Source organism: Paramisgurnus dabryanus, chromosome 22, assembly GCF_030506205.2.
Source record: "Paramisgurnus dabryanus chromosome 22, PD_genome_1.1, whole genome shotgun sequence".
In the NCBI taxonomy this organism is placed as follows: Eukaryota; Metazoa; Chordata; class Actinopteri; order Cypriniformes; family Cobitidae; genus Paramisgurnus; species Paramisgurnus dabryanus.
In genome coordinates, this window is record NC_133358.1 from 6,142,477 (window position 1) to 6,162,511 (window position 20,035).

Sequence of the window (20,035 nt, forward strand, 5' to 3'; positions counted from 1 at the left end):
GGTTCTGCAAAATTTTTGAGGAAATTGGATTTGCTGAAAGAGTATTGGCAAGTGCCATTGACCGCTCGAGCAGCAGAAATTTCAGCTTTTGTTAGACCGGATTACTTCCTACAGTACCGGAATATGGCATTTGGCCTGCGAAATGCACCCGCCACTTTTCAGCGGCTGGTAAACATTGTACTGTCAGGAGTTAAACATTTTAATGCATATCTAGATGATTTAGTGATCTATTCGTCTGATTGGTTTGAACATTTGACTGTTCTTCTGACTGTTTTTAAAAGGTTAGCTGATGCCTCCTTAACAATTAATCTTTCCATGTGTGAGTTTGGTAAAGCAACGATAACTTACTTGGGCAAAAAGTAGGGGTGGGTGCTACAGAAGTTTCTGTCAAAACTTCTCTACTGTAGTGCATCCTTTGACCAATTTGTTAAGTCCAGCAAATGCTTTTATTTGGACTGACGCGTGTCAGCATGCTTTTGAAGGTGAAAAGTTATTGCTAACTAGTGCCTGTTCTTGCTGCCCCAGATTTTACATGCTCTTTTAAACTGGAAGTGGACACTAGTGCTTTAGGCATGGGAGCCGTGCTTCTTCAAGATGATGATTTTGGTTTAGGGCATCCAGTCTGCTACTTCTCTCGAAAATTAAATCGACATCAACGAAATTACTCTACCATCGAGAAGGAAGCTTTTTGTTTGATTTAGGCTTTACAATTTTTGAGGTTTATGTGGAGTCATCGGTTCTGCCCATTACTGTGTACACTGACCACAATCCCTTGGTGTTTTTGTCCAGAATGTACAATCACAATCAACGCCTTATGCGTTGGTCGTTGGTTGTGCAGAGCTATAACTTAATCATAAAGCATAAAAAAGGTTCAGAGAATGTTATTGCTGATACTTTATCTATATAAAGCTACTTTATGTTTAGTTTTAAGGGGGGGGGGGGGAGGTTACGTACGCTGTGCTATTCAATTGTTTTTTTGTTGTTGTTGTTGTTGCTGTATATGTGTGCGTGTCTGTATGCCAGAGGTGGAAGTAACGAATTACAACTACTCACGTTACTGTAATTAAGTAGTTTTTTCGTGTATTTGTACTTTTATGAGTACATTTTTAAGTCTGTAATTTCCCTTGTACTTAAGTACAAATTAAGGTAAGTAATGTACTTCGCTACTTTGAAAATCACATTCGTTACTAAGTACTTGTAGAATTTGAATCAAATTAATATTCAAATCTTTGACAGCATTTGGATATCCAATAGAAATAATTGATCGTGGGCGGGCCAATAAAAACCCTTGTATTTGAACCGGAAAAAAGCCCGGTCTCTGCGTCCTTCACTGTGACGTTGTATTTAGTGCTTTAATGTCAAAGAACTTTGGCGTTATGGACGCTGAATTAATTAAAAATTCAGAAGAAATACCGGATGATGAGTGCCCATGGCCGCACCTGGGAGTTGTTCAAACAGAGGAAGGAAAGGAGACAGCTTGTAAATGTAATGCAAACTTTGTTTGCCATCTGCAGTGATTTCGGCTTACAATACTTCAGCCTCTAATCTCAAAAAGCACATTATGGTAAGAAGACTTATAACCATATTTATTTGATCGTCTTCGTTTTTAATGTTGGGTAGACCTCACGATAATTTGCCAGAAAACATCACTTGAAACATGTAGGTATGTGACAAAATGACGTAATACGCACGAGCGCTTTGTTCCCACGGCTGTGTTCCCAGCAGGTATTCAGCGCCAGACACGTTGGTGACTTAGGAAATCTGTCATATCTTTGCTTTGTGAAAACCTCTAAAGCCCATATACTAGTGACATAAATTACTTCCTCACGTTGATTCTCACGTTCGAATTTCCAAGATTGCTGTCGTAAGAAGAAAGTTATAAGCGAAGCAAAATTTCTCTCGTGTTTGGCATTGAAATCCTCTATGAAGGCGAGTATTTTTTGTTTCAAACCAAATACTTTTGATAGAATATACATTTAACTTGAATTAGGTGAAGTTTGGGATTGATTGTAACATTCGCATGTGCTTTTTTAAGATCCGCAAGTGACGTTGTTGTCAAAAGCAGAATCGCCCATTCAATCATATTGGCTTCCAAAACTTCTCCGTTTTCATCAATCCGTGCATTATTTTTTAAAGTAATCATACAGAACGAAGGATCTCTAGATTACATTATTGGCATAATTTTGTCAAACATATAAATAAATACATGCATGCAACATGCATGCATTTATTGAATTATTATTAATGATAAATAACATAATCATCAATTAATGTATTAATAATATCTGACCATTTAAATTGCTCGCCAGCATTATTAGTCAATTAAGAAATATTAAAGAAACAATGAAATGTTTCTTTAATATATAAAAATACAGCTTTTATTTGAGAGGGCTTTGATTTCATATGGAAAGATATGCGTGGATTGATGCTCTCGGTTTCATTAATTAGTGGTTAATCAAAAATAATAACATTTATATATATATATCTTTTAAAAAGATGTCATCTTAATCTTGGGCTTTTAATTACATACAATGTGGTGTTTGAATTATGCAAATAGACCAAGAAATGAGAAAGTTATGATATTTTAAAGTGTTTGGTCAAGCGGAAGTTTTTCATAGTTTTATAGTTTTAATTGGGTACAAAAATGCCCCCTAATTTTCGAGTTAAAAAATTCCATAACTTTCTTAATAATTATCCGATTTTAATAATTTAAAAACCATGTTAAAGTTCTTTTTATTATCTATCATATGGTTATAATTATATATGTATTTATATTTTTTTGTCACATACCTAAAACATGAGCTTCAGTTACCTAGGTGACGAGCAAGTAGACCGTAAAAAAAGATTTAACATTGTAAAATGGTGCTCAAAGTTAAATTTCATGTCATTGTCAACATTGTATTATTCATATTGAATCAGTGTTTTAAGCTTATAATAATAAACAGTCTAATAAGGACTCACTGGCGTAGCAGTGTAACTGCACTGACAGCCTGTCTAAATTACACATATGTCAGCGCTAAATGCTGATAACTTTTGAAATATTAGTAGTGTACTTTTGGAAAGCTTTCTTGTCCAATAATATTTTTAACTCTTTTCCCCGCCATTGACGAGTTATCTTGTCAATTAAGAAAAAAAAACATTTGCATAAAATGTGTTTCTGAAGAATTTATGTTAATGTGCAATACCGCGATTGTCCACTAGATAGCGGACTTAACCAATTTATGGATAAACTGAAGCCAAAACGTTATTTACTAATTTTATGTTTGATATTCGTTCTGAATCTGATCTCTAACTTAATTCCTTCACAAAAATGCAATTGTTTTAGCTTTTTGCTAAAAAAATGTGTATTTGTAAAGAAAAACACCAATATTTAAGAGTTTATAAGCAGGGAAAAAAAGGATGGAACGGTTTTTCACTTTTTTTATTGTTTGTTTGAAAGTAGAGGGTCTGTTCTTTCATTTGATATATATATTTTTAGAAGAAAAATTTCCTGGAAGCATTTTGTAAAACTTTTGTGAAAATCATAAAAAATGCTGGCGGGCAACTTTTCGAAAAATGGCTGGCGGGGAATGAGTTAATGTAAAAAAATCTGTTTTTAAATAAAATAACCCAACAAGCTTATTTATGTTGTATCATAATTCATTAATAATAATAACATTAGACCATTTTTATAACTTGATAAAAATTATATGAAGAAACAATATGAAATAATATAGCTGCTGTTAAAATCATATAACATTCTTTAAACAGACAAAATTCCTGTACTATGTGTTTATTCGTATAAAACACAAATTGCCTGTTTTTAATCCATTCATATCTCTGATTTCATTCAATGGATTTAATGTTTATTCAAAAAATATCACCGGCTAAAAAGTAATTTGTACTTGAGTAGTTTTTAAGAGGGGTACTTTGTACTTTTACTTAAGTACATTTTTAACACCAGTACTTTTACTTGTAATTGAGTATTTTTTTAGCAACTACTTGTACTTGTACTTGAGTACAAATTTTCAGTACTCTTTCCACCTCTGCTGTATGCTGTGTTTCAGGTGTGGATTCTGATTTGACGATCCATCTGTCAATCTGTGGGCCTAAGGGTTTGACGTCATGGATCGCGCCACCAATCGCTGACAACGGAGCTGTTTATGAATGGCTCTAACTTCAATGGCGGCAGCTCAAAGACATACTCTGGGTTGGGGAGAGATGTTGCGTTTGTCGTGCTCGTTTGTTTGAGCTCATGTGTTTAATTCATGCTTGATTTGAAACGCTGTGAGTGTTTGTTTGGCTCAGCTCGTGTGTTTAATTCATGCTTGATGTGAAACGCGGAGTGTTCCCGGCCATGGTACTGATGAAACTTACATTTTACTCTGTCGTGGTTTAAAGCTGTGTAGCCTGGTTGGAGAGGTTGTGAGACAGGTAAGTAGGTCGCGACCTACATTTGCACATAGATGCTTTTAATTGTATTAGACACAGTAGCGTAAACGAGTGGAGCTAATTATGTATGTTTTGTTTTGTTAGACAGTATGGTTCCTAATAATCCTTTAGGTGACTGTATTTTAAGAAGAATGTCTGAAGAATAAGTAATAATAATACTTCTATCAAAACAATCATAATGAACATACATTTGAACAGGAGCTGCAAATAATAAAAATAAAAATAAAACACTTTAAATGTAAAACTGAGGTACATTAACTTGCTCTTAATAATTTGTTCATAAGAAGTATATTCATATGTAGTATATTCATATACAGAATCTCACCATAGTGAGAAAAACCCTCATATTTCAGAAACCATTTTTGTATATCTTCTAAAGGGACAAATAAAGGGAAATTTTGATATATTTCAGAGAAATCAATGTACTGCTTGTATAGCAGTATAGATATACTGACCTCTGGAAAATAACTTAACATACAGCCATTGTTGTCAAAACAGCACCTACAAAATAGCAAGCTACAAGTGATGATAGATGATTGTGGTTTAACCATGCAAAGCTACATGTCCTATTAATCTTCTTCATGTTATTGTCTGCTTGACGGACCATACAAATTTGCCTATCTTGTATTAGAGCAGTTAAAATTATACAATAAATATATGAATATATATAATTTGTAAGTACAGCAGTGTTTCAGCAGTTCTTCAGAGTCGCATTGCAATAAGAATTTATCGCAATTTACTTTACTTAAACAACAGACAATTCATTGTGCACTTTACCCAGTGACATTTGACGGACCACCCCATATTTAGTGTATTATAAAAAAACATGTGGTTGTGGTTATGTCTTTAAGTCTAATAAACAGTACCTGTTTAAGTCTGTCAAAAAAAAAAAATAATAATAAAAAAACGTATATATATAGAAAATCACCCACTGCTCCTGACTGACCAACTTCTGTTACTTTATAACAGTGAAGACTGTGCATTGTTAATTAAATTTTCATAACTTTCCCAGTGTGAGCTCTGTTATTTGAATTAAGTGTATGTTTATCATGGTTTTTTTTTCTGAACAAATTTAATGAAAGTTTCTGTAGTTAGTTAACATTAGATCTCTTACTTACTGTAACAGATAGTTAATCAGTGTTAGAAATAGAAAAGTTTAAAATTTAACATTAGATTATGTTTATCGGTCCAAGCGATGAACACATTGCAATTTGTATAGGACTAATTGTCTATGTGGGGTGATGTAAAATAATCAGCAATCATTAGATTACTTCATGCTTTTTGATAACAGGTTTATTTTATTTCATGGACTATAAACCCCCTAAATAGCCTTGGTCACCCCCTGGCCTCCCCATTTATAAAGCTCTAGTGCTGGACTAGACTGAAAGGTTTGCAAATTTTCCGGTTAATGTGTGATTGTTGTGTATTGCGGAAAACCGTGTTCCTGAATCATTAAGGGTATGGAACTTGTTCTGTAGTTTGTGCATGAAACAGTAGGTATAATAATGCTTTCTTCCTCACTTACTTGTAGCCTGAACAGTCATCAACATTGCATCTTGTAGAGAGAGCTTTGCTGCTTCATACAAGCGAATGCAGCCTATCACACGCTAGGGATTAAAGACAAAGCCAATCATACTATGTGAGTTATGAAGGCGGAGTAATTGCAGAAAACAAGATCTGTTAACTGTTTGTGTACCACATATAGCGCTATTTTTACAGAACGTGATTGTAAAAGATTTTTAATCTAATTTAAATGATTCCTGAATAAATTCATGTTAAATATAATAATTAATACATAAAACACACAAGAAAAAGACGGCCATCACCAAATTGATGCCCTTGAGTATACCTACACTAAAAGTATGTATCTGGTATTACCCAGTACTTCTAGAGTTACATAATAACTAACAAGTATGTACCACTGGTATCTACAGTCATGATACCAATTAATTACCATGTAAATACTAAAAAGCAACAACCACACATTTGTCTGTAAGTACAACATATTTACCATATATATGCAAGGTAAGTACACGTACTGTTAAATAAAGTGCTACCAAATTTGTATAGTCCTGTCAAGCAGGCAAAAATAGAACATGATGAACAGGACACGTGGCTATGCATGTTTAAACAACATTAATCTATTATCACTTAGGGTGTCCTCACGTTTGTTGCCATTCATACAGGGAACTATATTCTCAGAAGACAAAGCTACTTGGGGGGAGTGATTTGCTTGCAGCACCCGAGAATCCCCCAATCCGCCCATGTAGCAGTGCTTCGCCTTCTGAGAATATAGTTCCCAGTATGTATACGGTTAAAAGATGGCTGTGTCTCATATGACCTTGTTATTTGTGCATGCTGTGACTATACAAATCAAAACATACAAATAGGAATATGTTGGCCTTATTTTGTCACCTATAGGGAGCAGTTTGCTAGCTGGAGCCATTCACTTCCAGTCTTTGTGCTAAGCTAAGCTAGCGGTGGGTGCGTCAGACAGAGTTACGGCATGCACGGAGATGATAAATGTATTTATGGACTTATCTAACTTTGGGGAATACGGTGAATAAGCTAAATTCCCAAAATGTGGACGTGTTCCTTTTACAAAAAGTGTAAATTGAACATATTTTTAGCTGACTTAAATCATTAAATGTAATCAAAATGGAGGTGCAAGTCATTGCAACTTGCTATTTGACTAGTGATGAGTGACTGTAACTCATAAAGTATTTCTAATGTGACTATGTTTAATTTATACTTTGTATTTTTCATGTTACCTTTTAAACATTGCTATTTTTACCTGCACTGTTATGGTAGCCTGGTTAGCCAGACCTACATCAAGATGTAAGGTCTGGCAACTCTTCACACAAACGGCTCAATGCAAGGGGCGGGATATAAGGTTGTCCCTCAGAATGCCTCTGCACGCAATAGGATAGCGCTATGACCAATCAGAGCAACGAAGCTAACTGGTATATCAAACTTTTACCGTAACCAGTCGGCAAAACTCCAAACACATCTTTCTTGCTTAAAAAGGACTTCAGTAGGGTTATTTGCTCTTCTCTCAAAGAAAAACATAAGTCTAAGTCCTCCAGAGTCGCGGCCAAAGCCGCTTCAAAAGAAAGCTGTTCGCCAGCAGCAGCAGCCATTCTTTGTTTTCAAGTAGGAACCGTCACAGCTCTGTCGTCATCATGTTAAGCCCGCCCCACAGACGCTACACACGATGTGATTGGCCTGACCAAATTTTGGTTTTTGGAGCTGTTAAGTGTATTGTGAGTGCCTAGACTAAACCCTGGCAGCAAATATATTTTGCGGCCGCTAGGGTGCGTCTAGATTTCTAGGCTACTGTTATGGAGCATTTTCTTAAGACTTTAATTTACCACAGCACTTTTGCTGCTGCTGGTGCTGATGTGACAATAAAAGTGATTTAATTTGAATTTGAAATTGCTTAACAGAATTTGAAGTTTAAATTAATCGTCATCTTATTATACTGCCCTTACAAAGGCAAAGTGCAGTAACTACGCCAACACCAAAAACCGAGAAAAATCAATCAGGTTGTTGTGCCCCCCCTACAAAGTTTTTTATTAATTTAATATATATCAAGAATAGTTTAAATAAATAAAACATTGAATGTTTCATGACTTGTAATGTAATCAAATGAGGAAAATATAGTTGATACACGTTTTCTTTAATTGAAATAGACCAGTTTCTCTGATTGGATGTGTAAGGGGTCCAAATATGACCCCATCCATCCGTTTGGCCCAACGACGGAATCCAAACGGCATGGCCGGTTTATAGCGCATTCGGTCTTTTCCGGTGCTTCCGGTTTTAACATTACGCAACTTAATATCTGACCTCAAAGATATGAAACGTATTGTAATATGAATCAAATTGATGTAAATATAGAATTTGGATAAACGTTTGATCATTTTATTCACTCATGTTTACATTGAACTCATTCATTCGATTACCAATGTCATATCAGTCCACACCGGCCGTTGTGTGGGTACTGAACACAGACTTGACCGTACTAGAGGTTGTAGCTAAAGCAATTTAACAAAGTCAATCTCTTGTTAAAAGGTCCCCATGTAGCTCTCCAAAGTCGCCAATTAAATATAAAACATAAGACCATAATCAGAGGTTCAATCTAGCTCCTTCTAGACGCATATAGTTAAATCATAGAACTATATAACAACTTAATTATGAAAAGGTAATTATAATTACCAAATGCGATTACAAAACAACTTAGTTAAGGTTAAATAATTAATCTGACCATACAAAAACCAGAGGTTATGGCTAAAGCAATTTAATGATACCGCTTCATGTTTACGTGCTCTCATTAAATAGTATCCATATAGCCCCCACAGTCGCTTACACAACTTACCATAATCAGAGGTTCAATCTAGCTCCTTCTAGACGCATATAGTTAAATCATAGAACTATATAACAACTTAATTATAAAATGGATAATAGAACTATCACTCCGATAGTCCATGCGACTGCCCACCAACATAGTTAAGAGGCAGAATCTAATTAACATGAATTAACCCCGATCAAAGATTTGTGGTAACAAAGGATATCGTAATACTTTATAGTAACTTAGAAGAGTCAATGATACAGAGCAAATTAGAATGAATGCAAATATAACAATTTATTAACCAGGTAGGTAGCACATAATTCAGAAGCCAATTTACATTCCAATTCAAATACGAAACAAACGAAAAACCATTGCATACCTGGTAAGGAGATGAAGATCTGGTTACAGATTCCTCAAAATAAAATAAAAAGAAACATGATGCTGTATCAAAGATACAGCATCATGGGGGTGCATTTCTAGATATCGAAAGTCCCGCCTAAATCTTCTACACATCTCCTTAAATAGCCAGAGAACAAAGCATATAGGAATTTTGTACTGATTGGTTGTTGTAAAAACTAAAGGCTGTCCTTAATCTGTATACAGTGGGTGATTGGTTTATGCTTAGAATGGGAGGTGTCTATCAACATTGAATGAATTTTCACATATACTTTAACATTGAATTCTGTTGTTATATGGGTGAGACCATTGTAACCACTTGCGATGAGACATTTCAATAGAAAACAAATAAGATACAGATTTTAGATTCTTTGTGCATGTAGCATTTCATAAACAGTTTGCTTTTAGAGAAAAGAATACATATGTATGACACCGTAAAGGTGTGTCTTTGAAACCCAAATGTGTCTCAGTGGGAAGTCCACTGTGAATCGTGGAGAGTGGCTTTTCCCGCGCACTCACTTTGCCCCCATGCAGTGTCCTTTGGGGAGGTGCTATCTTATTTAGGAAATTGTCTTACAGCTGTATTGCCGCGTCTAACCCGTCTTAAGTCTTTAGCATATTTGTGACTTGATACTAGCAACGTGTTTTTCGCGGCATTTTATGGATCGTGTAAAATCTGGATATTAGAACATTTAGAACGAACCAGCACCGCCTGCTTCATCTGACTTCATGCAAACACAGACTGGCTCAAACTCAGAGATTAGAGGTTGAGGTGGAATTTACAAATCTACAGGACACTGTTTTAAGGAAGTTTAATGTTCGCACACCCTGCCTTCAGCTATTTTAAAGGTAAGTTAGCGTTTGATTTTAAATTACGTAAGCTTAAATGTGAAGTGTGGCTATAGACCGTTAACAGCATTACGACGTGATTATGGTAAAGCAGCTTTTTTAAAGCTAAGATGCGGTGTGCGCTGCGCTATGAAACCCATTCATTTCAATGGCTTGTGCCACGCGAGGGCGGTTTGTTGTTGCGTCAAGCAAAGCGCGAGCGCAGCGGAGCTCAGCTTGCGCTCACGCCGCGGTCGAAGTTCAATAGTTTTGCGCATAGTTTGTGGTCTTTTGCACTTTATACAGGAAATGAGCTGACAGTCTGTACCAGTTGTATGAGTGTTTGCTTGCACTGTATTTGTTGTTTTAATGTCTTGTTTTTGCCAGTTATTGTTGCTATTGCGTGCCCCCCCGTTAGTTATGGTCTGGCGCCGGCTCTGCTTATACAGTAAGTGAATTCGACCCATTTTTGAAATCACACATACCAAAGGAATGGAAATCATATCTCTCGTCCAATAAAATAATTTATTGTTAAATTAAAAGTGGCCAAGTACTTTTCTATAAGCATTGATTCAACTCCCGACCTGATGCACATTGATCAGCTTACATTTATTAGGACGGTTTCACATTTGGTGCGATTGCCTGGTCCGAACCCGAGTTCGATTGCTTCCCCCTCCCCATGCCCCCCATGGACTGTGTTCACATATTATTTTTGCATCCGAACCGCGGTACGCTTGCATCATCAAGCTGCAGCCGGCGCGTTCTCATGTTGCTTGGCAAACGCTGTAAACGAGAAGACGACAAGCGTGATTGACGATCTCCAAGCAGAGAGATGATTTCTGAATGCCTCCGCAAAAATTTACGTCGGCGGACAGACCGTTGTCATCGAAATGTCTCGGTTACGTATGTAACCCACATTCCCTGAAGGAAGGGAACGGAGACGTCACGTCGTGACCGACGAATTGGGAACTCGCTTAGAGAGACCAATCTGCTTCGTACTCTACTAAAACGCCAATGAACTTGGCATTGAGATATTTGCATAATGCTGGCGCCGCCCCGCCAGGTGCGTATATAAGCCACAGGTGCAAATATGGAAATTAGCTTCATTTCGCTGAGAAAGCCGGAAGTGTGACCGGCCGATAAACAGCAGGGAGCAGCCCTGTGGCGACGGGACGTGACGTCTCCGTTCCCTTCCTTCAGGGAACGTGGGTTACATACGTAACCGAGACGTTCCCTTTCAGTCGGTCACTACGACGTCACGTCGTGACCGACGAATTGGGAATCCCTACCAAAACGCTGACCAAGGGCTGACCTCTTCCAGTGTCTGCGTAAAGCCCTCCGGTTCCACTTAAAGGACAAGTTCGGTATTTTAGACTTAAAGCCCTGTTTTCAGATTGTTTATGGTGAAATAGAATGGTTTTGACTGAAATTTCGACATTTGCGGGTGCCCTGAGAATTTTCGCGTGTTTGTGCTCAGACCTCTACAATGGGTTTAATGGTGCACTGGAACAATCCTTCCTAAAATGCATTAAACTTTCGTTTACAAAGACGTGAAACTCACCGAGTGGTCAGGGGTGTTCACTGGTATGCTCACACAAAAATCGCTCCAAAAGACGCATTCCAACAGGTTTTATCGTAGTTTTTACCAGCTCCATGGACTTGTATTAGATGTCCTATGAGGTACGGTATTACTCCACCCCGGGAACTTTGTTTCTATTCTTGCAATTGGCAAAGGCGGATTGGCGCCACCACCTGGGCTGGAGTGTCTATTATTCAAGCTCTAAGCGGAAGAATGTACGAGTGTGAGGCGTTTGGAAAAATAGGTCCACAAGTTAACAACGAATGCTAAAACAGCTGTTGGAAAGCATCTTTTGCAGCGATTTTTGTGTGAGCATATCAGTAAACACCCCTGACCACTCTGTGAGTTTCACGTCTTTGTAAATGAAAGTTTAATGCATTTTAGGAAGGATTGTTCCAGTGCACCATTTAACCCATTGTAGAGGTCTGAGCTGAAACACAAACACGCGAAAATTCTCAGGGCACCCACAAATGTCGAAATTTCAGTCAAAACCATTCTATTTCACCATAAACAATCTGAAAACAGGGCTTTAAGTTTAAAATACCGAACTTGTCCTTTAACGATAAGGAGAATTAGGTTTTAAGGCAGAAGGCCGGGCACTAGATGTTCCTTTAACCCCACAGTAGTGCCAGCGACTGGGAAGCGCCCTATCTGAGCGGTATAGGACCGCTGCGGAAGCCACCGCCCCGTTAAGGGCTATTGGTGGGCGAAAGTCAGCGGAGGAAGGCAAAACAAATTATTACATGTTTTTGCCTTGATGGCCTTCCATACTGAGCTCAGTTTTGGAGCAGCAGTCGGAGGCTGCAAGCCGACCTGCGAGCCTGTTCTCTATGCTTCCCCTAGCGAGGAAAGTACACGAGAGGAGACAGGCTCGACACGAACACTGTAAAACCTAATGAACGTGTTAGTGTCGCCCAACCAGCAGCTCTGCAGATGTCTGTTAGCGAGGAACCACGAGCGAGTGCCCAAAATGAGGCAACACTTCTAGTAGAGTGAGCTCTCAAATTAAATGGACAAGGAATGCCCTGCAGATTATAAGCAAGGGCGATAGTATCAACTATCCAATAAGACATCCTCTGCTTAGTGACAGCTTTCCCTCTCTGCTGACCACCGTAACAAACAAAGAGCTGATCTGAAGTCCTGAGGCTTTGTGTGCGATCCACGTAGAGGCATAACGCTCGTACGGGACATAATAAAGCCATGGTTGGGTCTGCCTCCTATGGGGGCAGCGCTTGCAAGCTCACCCCCTTATCTCTGAAGGGAGTGGTGGGAACTTTGGGCACGTAGCCTGGTCTGGGTCTCAGTGAGACAGCAGGACCAAACTGAAGGCACGAATCGTCAACAGAGAATGCATATAAATCCCTTACCCTCTTCACGGAGGCCAATGCTAGCAGGGTCAGAGTTTTCATTGACAAAAACTTTAGACTCGCAGACTGCAAAGGCTCGAACGCGGGATCTGTAGTGCGACAGTGGGTATCGTCCGGCAACGCAAACAGATATTTCTGCGCACGACCGAACTTCTTCCAAATTAGCTGAACCGTCCGGGGGTGGAGTCGCCATTCGCCGGGGCGCGCAGCTCGGGAAGCATGTCTGCCGCTGTATTGAGCGTACCCGGGATGTAAATGGCACGAAGGGACCTCAGATGCTTCTGACTCCAAAGGAGGAGATGACGAGCGAGATGCGACAGGTGACGAGAGCGCAAAAACCGCCTTAACGGTAAATAACGCAACAGTCGCAATGTTGTCGGCTAATACATCCTTCCCTCGCATCTCCATAGCGGAGCGTACAATTCCCAGATATACAGCGCAGCGCTCGCGGCAGTTGGGGTGCTATGCACACCCCTGAGACTGCAAGCCCGTCATACGTGGCTGCTCATCCCGTGCTGGGGGCATCGCATGTGCCAGGAGACCCGAAACAGGGGCATATCTTGCTATCAGAAATGCTGGGTCTGACCACAGGGTAAAATAGAAATGACACGCAGGTGTAATGGTTACACAGTGTATGCCGTTGCGCCACGCTCTCCTCGAGACTCGATCGTAAAACCAACGCTGAAGCGGTCTCATATGAAGCAGCTCGAGCAGTGTCACAGCCGCGTCTGCTGCCATATGTCCAGGAGTTTCTGAAATTGTTTCAGAGGGACCGCATTCTTCCCTCGAAATACACCGAGGCAAGTCAGAATTGACTGGGTACGCGCTCTTATAAAGCACGTCAATAAATCGATCAAGTCTATTTCCATACTGAGAAAAGGATCCTCTGCACGGGGCAAAGTTGCTCTTTTCCCAGTTGACCTGATGACTTAAACGAGCGAGATGCCGAAGCATTAAATCTCTGTGTTCGCGTATGTCTGCCAACGAGCTATTATAAGTTGACGTAAATATAAGCAGAATGCGAACAACGCTCTCTCTCTCTGAGATTTTAATGCCGTGACTAGCACTTTATATCGAGACACGGGGAGAGAGAGACAGCTCGAATGGTGTACTAAGTATTAATATGCCCACCCCACGAACGCAGAGCGAAAAAAAAACTGGTCTAAGGCGAGGGGAGATGGACACATGAAGTACACGTCTTACAGGTCTAAGGCTGCAAACCGATCTGAATATTGATATACGAGCCTCGGCGTATCATCCTAAAGGATCACATTTGTAGAGCCGGTGCGTAAATAAATCGGTCGTAACCCACCGCGTATTTTGGGTACTATGAGATAAAGGCTGGAAAAACCTTATCATCATTCTCGGTAAGAGGGACCGGGTCGATATGTCCTTCGCCAGCAGGACATCGACTTTTGCACGCAGTACATGTGCATCGGACGCTTTCACTATAGTGAAACGAATGCCCGAGAATTTGGGGGAGTGCCGGTAATTGTATTTCGTAACCGAGGCGGATAGTGCGTAAAACCCAACGAGACGGGCTGGGAACTGAAGCGAAGCATCCAGGGACCGTACGAGGAGAATTAACGACACTACCGAAGTACCCGCGGTGGGGCAGCGAAGCGAGACAGGTAGGACTGCCGGTGCGTTTGCTGTGACAGCATAAACATCTACAGTATGTGTGTATGTGACACTGACCTGAGCCCGCTGAGGGTGACGATCGTCTGGTCTCCTGCGCGGAGAGCGCAGACTCCGAAAAGACACCCGCTGGCGATAGAGGAGAGGTAGGGTGAGCTGGTGTGCCCGCTCACGACTCTCTCGATCCTCCGGAGACCCGGAGAGGGAAGAGGAATGCACTCTTATGTGTGGTTAAGTGGGTACCGGCTGGACAGCCGGTGGAACAGATGCAAACCAAGGATTTTCCCCCCGACCCTCTACCGGGGGAAGGAGCGAATCACCGTCTCCTGAAGAGTGATCCTCTGCCACTCCGGGTCGCCCGTCTATGGCCACAAACTCCCGATTTTCACGGGAAGCAGCTAAGCAGGCGGGGCGAGCTGCTGACGACCGGTTCCCCCGCGCTGCCGAGATGGGGTCCGAGGAGGGGAACGGAGATGGCCGCCGCAGGACGCCGACGGCGAGAGGCAGACTGAGAAGCCGGCGTTGGTGGACCAAGGGCAGCTCTCTTCCGCCGGGGCACGACCTAGGAGATCGCCTCAGTCTGCGCAGCGGAGCTCCACAACTCCCCGGGCTCGCCGAAGAGGCCGGTCTGTGAGACAGGAGCATTCAGGAAGTTGTTCTCGTCTGCGTCCGTCATGTAAGCCAGACACAGCCAAAGGTGGCGATCTTGAACCACTGTGGTGGACATCGCACGACTGAAGGTCGCGGCCTCCCTCGTAAATCTCTTAAGCCTTCGCTTGGTGAACCTGCAGCAACGTTATTGCGTGCAGGGCTGAAGCTGCGTCTCCGCATGCCTGATGGGCAGCGCCCGTAACCGGACGACTGTCTATACAAACACGGGAGGAAAGGGTTGGGAGGTCCCTCCAGGAACACAGCTGCATCGCAACCCCCTGCTCCACTGAAGGGATCCCCGTCCTTAGCGGCTCCGTTGGTGAGGGAGGTGAGGGGTGAAAGCTGAACGGCCGAGACGGCCGCAAATCACGTCAGCTCTTCGTGCCGTCGGGAAAGGCAGGCACAGGAGGTGAGGACCGTAGAGGCCCGGGCAGCTCCGAAGTACCAATCATGTGGGCGGGACGGTTCGGGCGGAGAGGGGTTAACCCCTCCAACTCTACCGTCTCTGCCGCTCGAGCGGGCACGGCCCTCATCTCCGGGACGACTCCGCCTCGGAGGAAAAAAATGGGCACCTCTCTGATGCTGCAGAAGTGACGGGACCAGAAGGAGGTCCAATGGATTCGACAGAAATCGCAGAACACGACTCTGCAGTCTCCACCGGAGCCTCAACCGGCTGAGGATGAGAAGGCCGGTAGGTGAAGGACGCATCCTCCGTCCTACTCTGCGTAGTGATGTGAAGAGCGTCCTGCGAGCGCTTGACAGCCGCACCATGGCGGCGTTCAGCACTGCAAAGGCGCAGACGTCGTTCCCGTAGAAACGACAGTCGTCTCCGCAATCCAAGAGGGTTATGCTCTCACAGAGAGAACAAAAGCTCTCCACGAACGCAGCCTCAGAGTGCTCGATGCCCAAGCACGAAGACAGCGCTCGTGACCATCACTGGAATCCCTGTACTTCTCGCATCCAAGATCGCACGGAGGAAAAGCTATCCTGAAAAGGACGCTGATCTCCAAATATACGAGAGAGTGGCTGTCTTTAAAAAGACACAGAGCTCTCACGTATCACTCTTAAAGGAAATCACTCTTTAGGTGCTCAGCTGATGATGCGCACAGGGAGAGGCAACGCACACACTAAACTCAAAACAAAAATATGCAGAGCAGTGGAATACTGCGAGCGTCCGCTGTGTTAGTACTGCTTGTCAATCAACTTCAGCAACCGTTCCCAGAAGAGCAGAGAGTAGCTTCTCAGTAGCAGATAATGCCGGCTTTCAAAGCGAAAAAGCTAATTTCCATATTTGCACCTGTGGCTTATATACGCACCTGGCGGGCGGCTCCAGCATTATGCAAATATCTCAATGCCAAGTTCATTGGTGTTTTAGTAGAGTACGAAGCAGATTGGTCTCTCTAAGCGAGTTCCCAATTCGTCGGTCACGACGTGACGTCGTAGTGACCGACTGAAAGGGAACGACTTTAGTATGTTTGGGGCAGACAGACGCAAGTGCGTTTCTGTATTATTTCTTTGAAAACAAAACCAAAGGTTTAAAAAATAAGAACAAAAGTCAAGCAAGCATTTTATGCATTTTGTTGTCAAGGTAAGTGCACGCACACAAACACACGTCTGTTTTGGTGGGACATTCCATATAATATGTAATTAACAGTGGTTCACTTCCGCGATTTGGTAAGATTGCGCTCACATTAGCAGCGAACCGATCTGGAGTTCACATGAACCGGACCCCAGACCACCCTTTTTAAGCGGACTCGAGTACGTTTCGCGGGTGCGCACCCGAGTTCGGAAGACAGCGTTCACATCATCCAAATGTACCGAACTCTGATGTAAATCGAACCCGGGTGCGCACCAAAAGTGCTAATGTGAAAACGCCCTGGTATGTTTCACCTGAGGGCCTCATTGAAGAGAGATTTCTAAAATTCCTACCTGTAGCAAGCCAAACAGGGAAGGCACTTTGTGATGCAATGCTCACAGTTTTACGTGAAATGGACATAAACATTAATAACTGCCGAGGGCAGTGGTATGACATGCTGCAATCATATCAGGAGTGTACAATGGGCTGCAAGCACATTTCAAAGACATTAAGAGAGAGTGGGTGCCGTGTGCTGCGCACACACTTAATCTTGTAGGAGTCAATAGTGTAAACTGCTGCACAGAGCTTGCAGATTTTTTTAGCTTTGCACAAACTGTGTTTAACTTTTGCTCTAAATCCACAGCTAGATGGAAAGTGGCAGTATAATCTAGCACCTTCTTTAATGTATTTTTATTGCAGCAGAGAGCACTTTTTTAGAAATTACATATTGCATCTGTATTTTTTACTTTGGATCGCTATAGCAAAGCTTTAAATGCTAGTTATAAAATGAAAAATGGCATTATAAGAAGAAATGCTTATTTGCTTTTTGTTAAATATTATATTCCACATTTTTGAAGCCTAACATTCCATTTTACATACAACTTCTGTATACATATAATTCTGCCAAAGAAGCTAGAATGTATGCATTGCAATAAATGCATGATCACTGTGTCATATAAATAATTATATTTAGACTGGGCATAATTTCACAGAGAAAAGACAGAAAACTGTTGCATTTTTGAAGAAACCTACCCATATTTAAGAGGTGATAAAAGAAGAAAAAATTCCATGAAGGCATTTTGTGAAACTTTTGTGAAATGCTGGCGGGCAACTTTTTAAAAAGGCTGGTGGGGAATGAGTTAACACTGTAATCTAAATGTTTTTTATTGAGGCTCATGTTTAGGTCATTTTGAACAGTATGAAGAGCCCGAAAATGGCTCAAGGCCATTGACCTCCTAAGTCCTGCCCTGTCCAGCTCAATATGTTACAACACAAGAAATGTTCCCTCTTAGATAACAGGTCAGACCTGTTTTAAAACAAGGTATCTCAGTTTTAAATGCTGTGTCCTCTTGCTGGCTCCTGGATGAACATTTAGATGTTGGGTTTAGTCACAGAACTATAAAACTACAAATTATATTAAGCTGTAAAGATTCAGAACATGCTTACAAAGCCTTGCATAGACTGTGCAGTACCCAGTTCAAACCTGTTAACCCATTTATTTTTAAAACATAAATACTCTATCTTAACTTCAAAGGCTGTGTCTTGTTATTAATTCGTAAAACATCTTTTTTGTTCTTAGTTTATAGTTAGTTCCACTGTGTTTGTCTGATAGAATAACACATGTCGGCAAATTATTTTTATTTGAAAATATTTTTTATTTATTATTTGCAAATTATTATCTTATTTGAATAGATTGTTATTGCTGCTTCCACAGACAGCAGTGTGTATTTTACAAACTAAATGTAGGCTATTGTTTTACCAGTCCTTATGTGTATTTAAATGTCTGAAATCTAAAATAAACATTATGAGGCTGAAAACACGGCATAGTGTTGATATATGACAGCGCTGAGCTCGTCCGTCTGGCAAAGTGCCCACCAACGCGAAAGACGTTTTAATCTGGCAGTAATGTCACGTCACTGAATATTCTAAATCCCATATGGGGATAAGATTAAATTATTATTTAACTCAAAAGGTTGAACATTTTATTTGTAACCATGAATATAAAAATGAAACAGAGGGGGCACAGAACTTAGGGGGCAATACCCCCTTTTGCTTCCTCGTGGGGGCAAAACTATTCAGTATATACTTCAGAAGTATTCAAATATACTTCAGATAAATTTAAAGAGTGAAGCATCTGGTGGAATTATTGTGTTTGCTTTGTACTTTGCAGACGGTCCCTATCTTGCATTATTACTTAGTAAAATCTAACTTATAAGTTACAATACCCAAATAGCATATACAAACATTTTGTGACTGTACTCTCTCTTTATGAGAAAAAATAAATAATTACACCAGATTATGTTTTTTTGTCATTGCGCTAAATCGTAAATGATTGAAACCCTTCGAGGCTTAATAAAATGTTAAACGTCACACATGGAACCAGATTTTTCTCGGTTCTAACTCCATTCTATCCATACACAAAATTCACAAACTTCATCAAACTTAACCAATAAATTCACAAAAACCTTCTGTTGATATCTAGTCTTAAAACATTCAATTTTGAATCCGTTTAGGGCGTACAAACAAAGCAAATACTTTACATGACTGCTCTACACAATAATACAATAATACAAACAAATTGTAAACTATTCTACATTTTAAAATATGTATAATGTTACCTTGTTATTAATAATATACACATGTTACTAATGAGCGTTTACTGCCCCTATACACTGCATAATTTAATATATAACATAATACATAACATAATACATACCATGAAAAGAAACCTTGATTTGTGACTGAAATCCCTCTCTGTTTCCAGTTGGAGTTAAAATTATACCATGCGTCTCAATCAGTTTCCTAGCTTATTGGGTCGTAAATGAGTATATCGTGTTTACGGACACTGACAAGGACGCTGTCTCACTATCATGGGCGTAGATCACACATCACACACTTTCAAGTCGCGTCTGTTTGCGCAATTCAAAAGAGTGAAGGGAAAACAACAAAACGGCTATTGACTGTCACTTGCCCGATCAGTCCAGTCATACGTCACAGACGACTATTTCACATGCTTAAACACGAAACAAATTTATTTATATCCTGTTGAAAATGTTGCGTGTACAAATTTTTAAACTGATGTTCACCCTATTTCACAGATCTCTATATGTCTACTCTCAAATTACATAAATTCACAATATAGTGGTTACACGGGTAACATTAAGTTTTTTTGTGTCAGGGATCGAATGATTTTCGGATCAGCAAAAAAGGGAAATAAGGAA

General features: G+C 40.6%; 1 protein-coding gene across 1 annotated transcript in view; it reads right to left on the bottom strand.

The window, feature by feature from the left end:
- The window catches only part of LOC135785307 (NXPE family member 3-like), a 114,518-nt gene extending 94,887 nt beyond the window's left edge, over nucleotides 1-19,631 (bottom strand). Inside the window, exon 1 of the mRNA XM_073813195.1 lies at nucleotides 19,531-19,631. The gene's annotated coding sequence lies outside the window, so the exon portion shown is untranslated. The remainder of the gene's footprint in view (nucleotides 1-19,530) is intronic.
- Nucleotides 19,632-20,035: the final 404 nt, after the last annotated feature.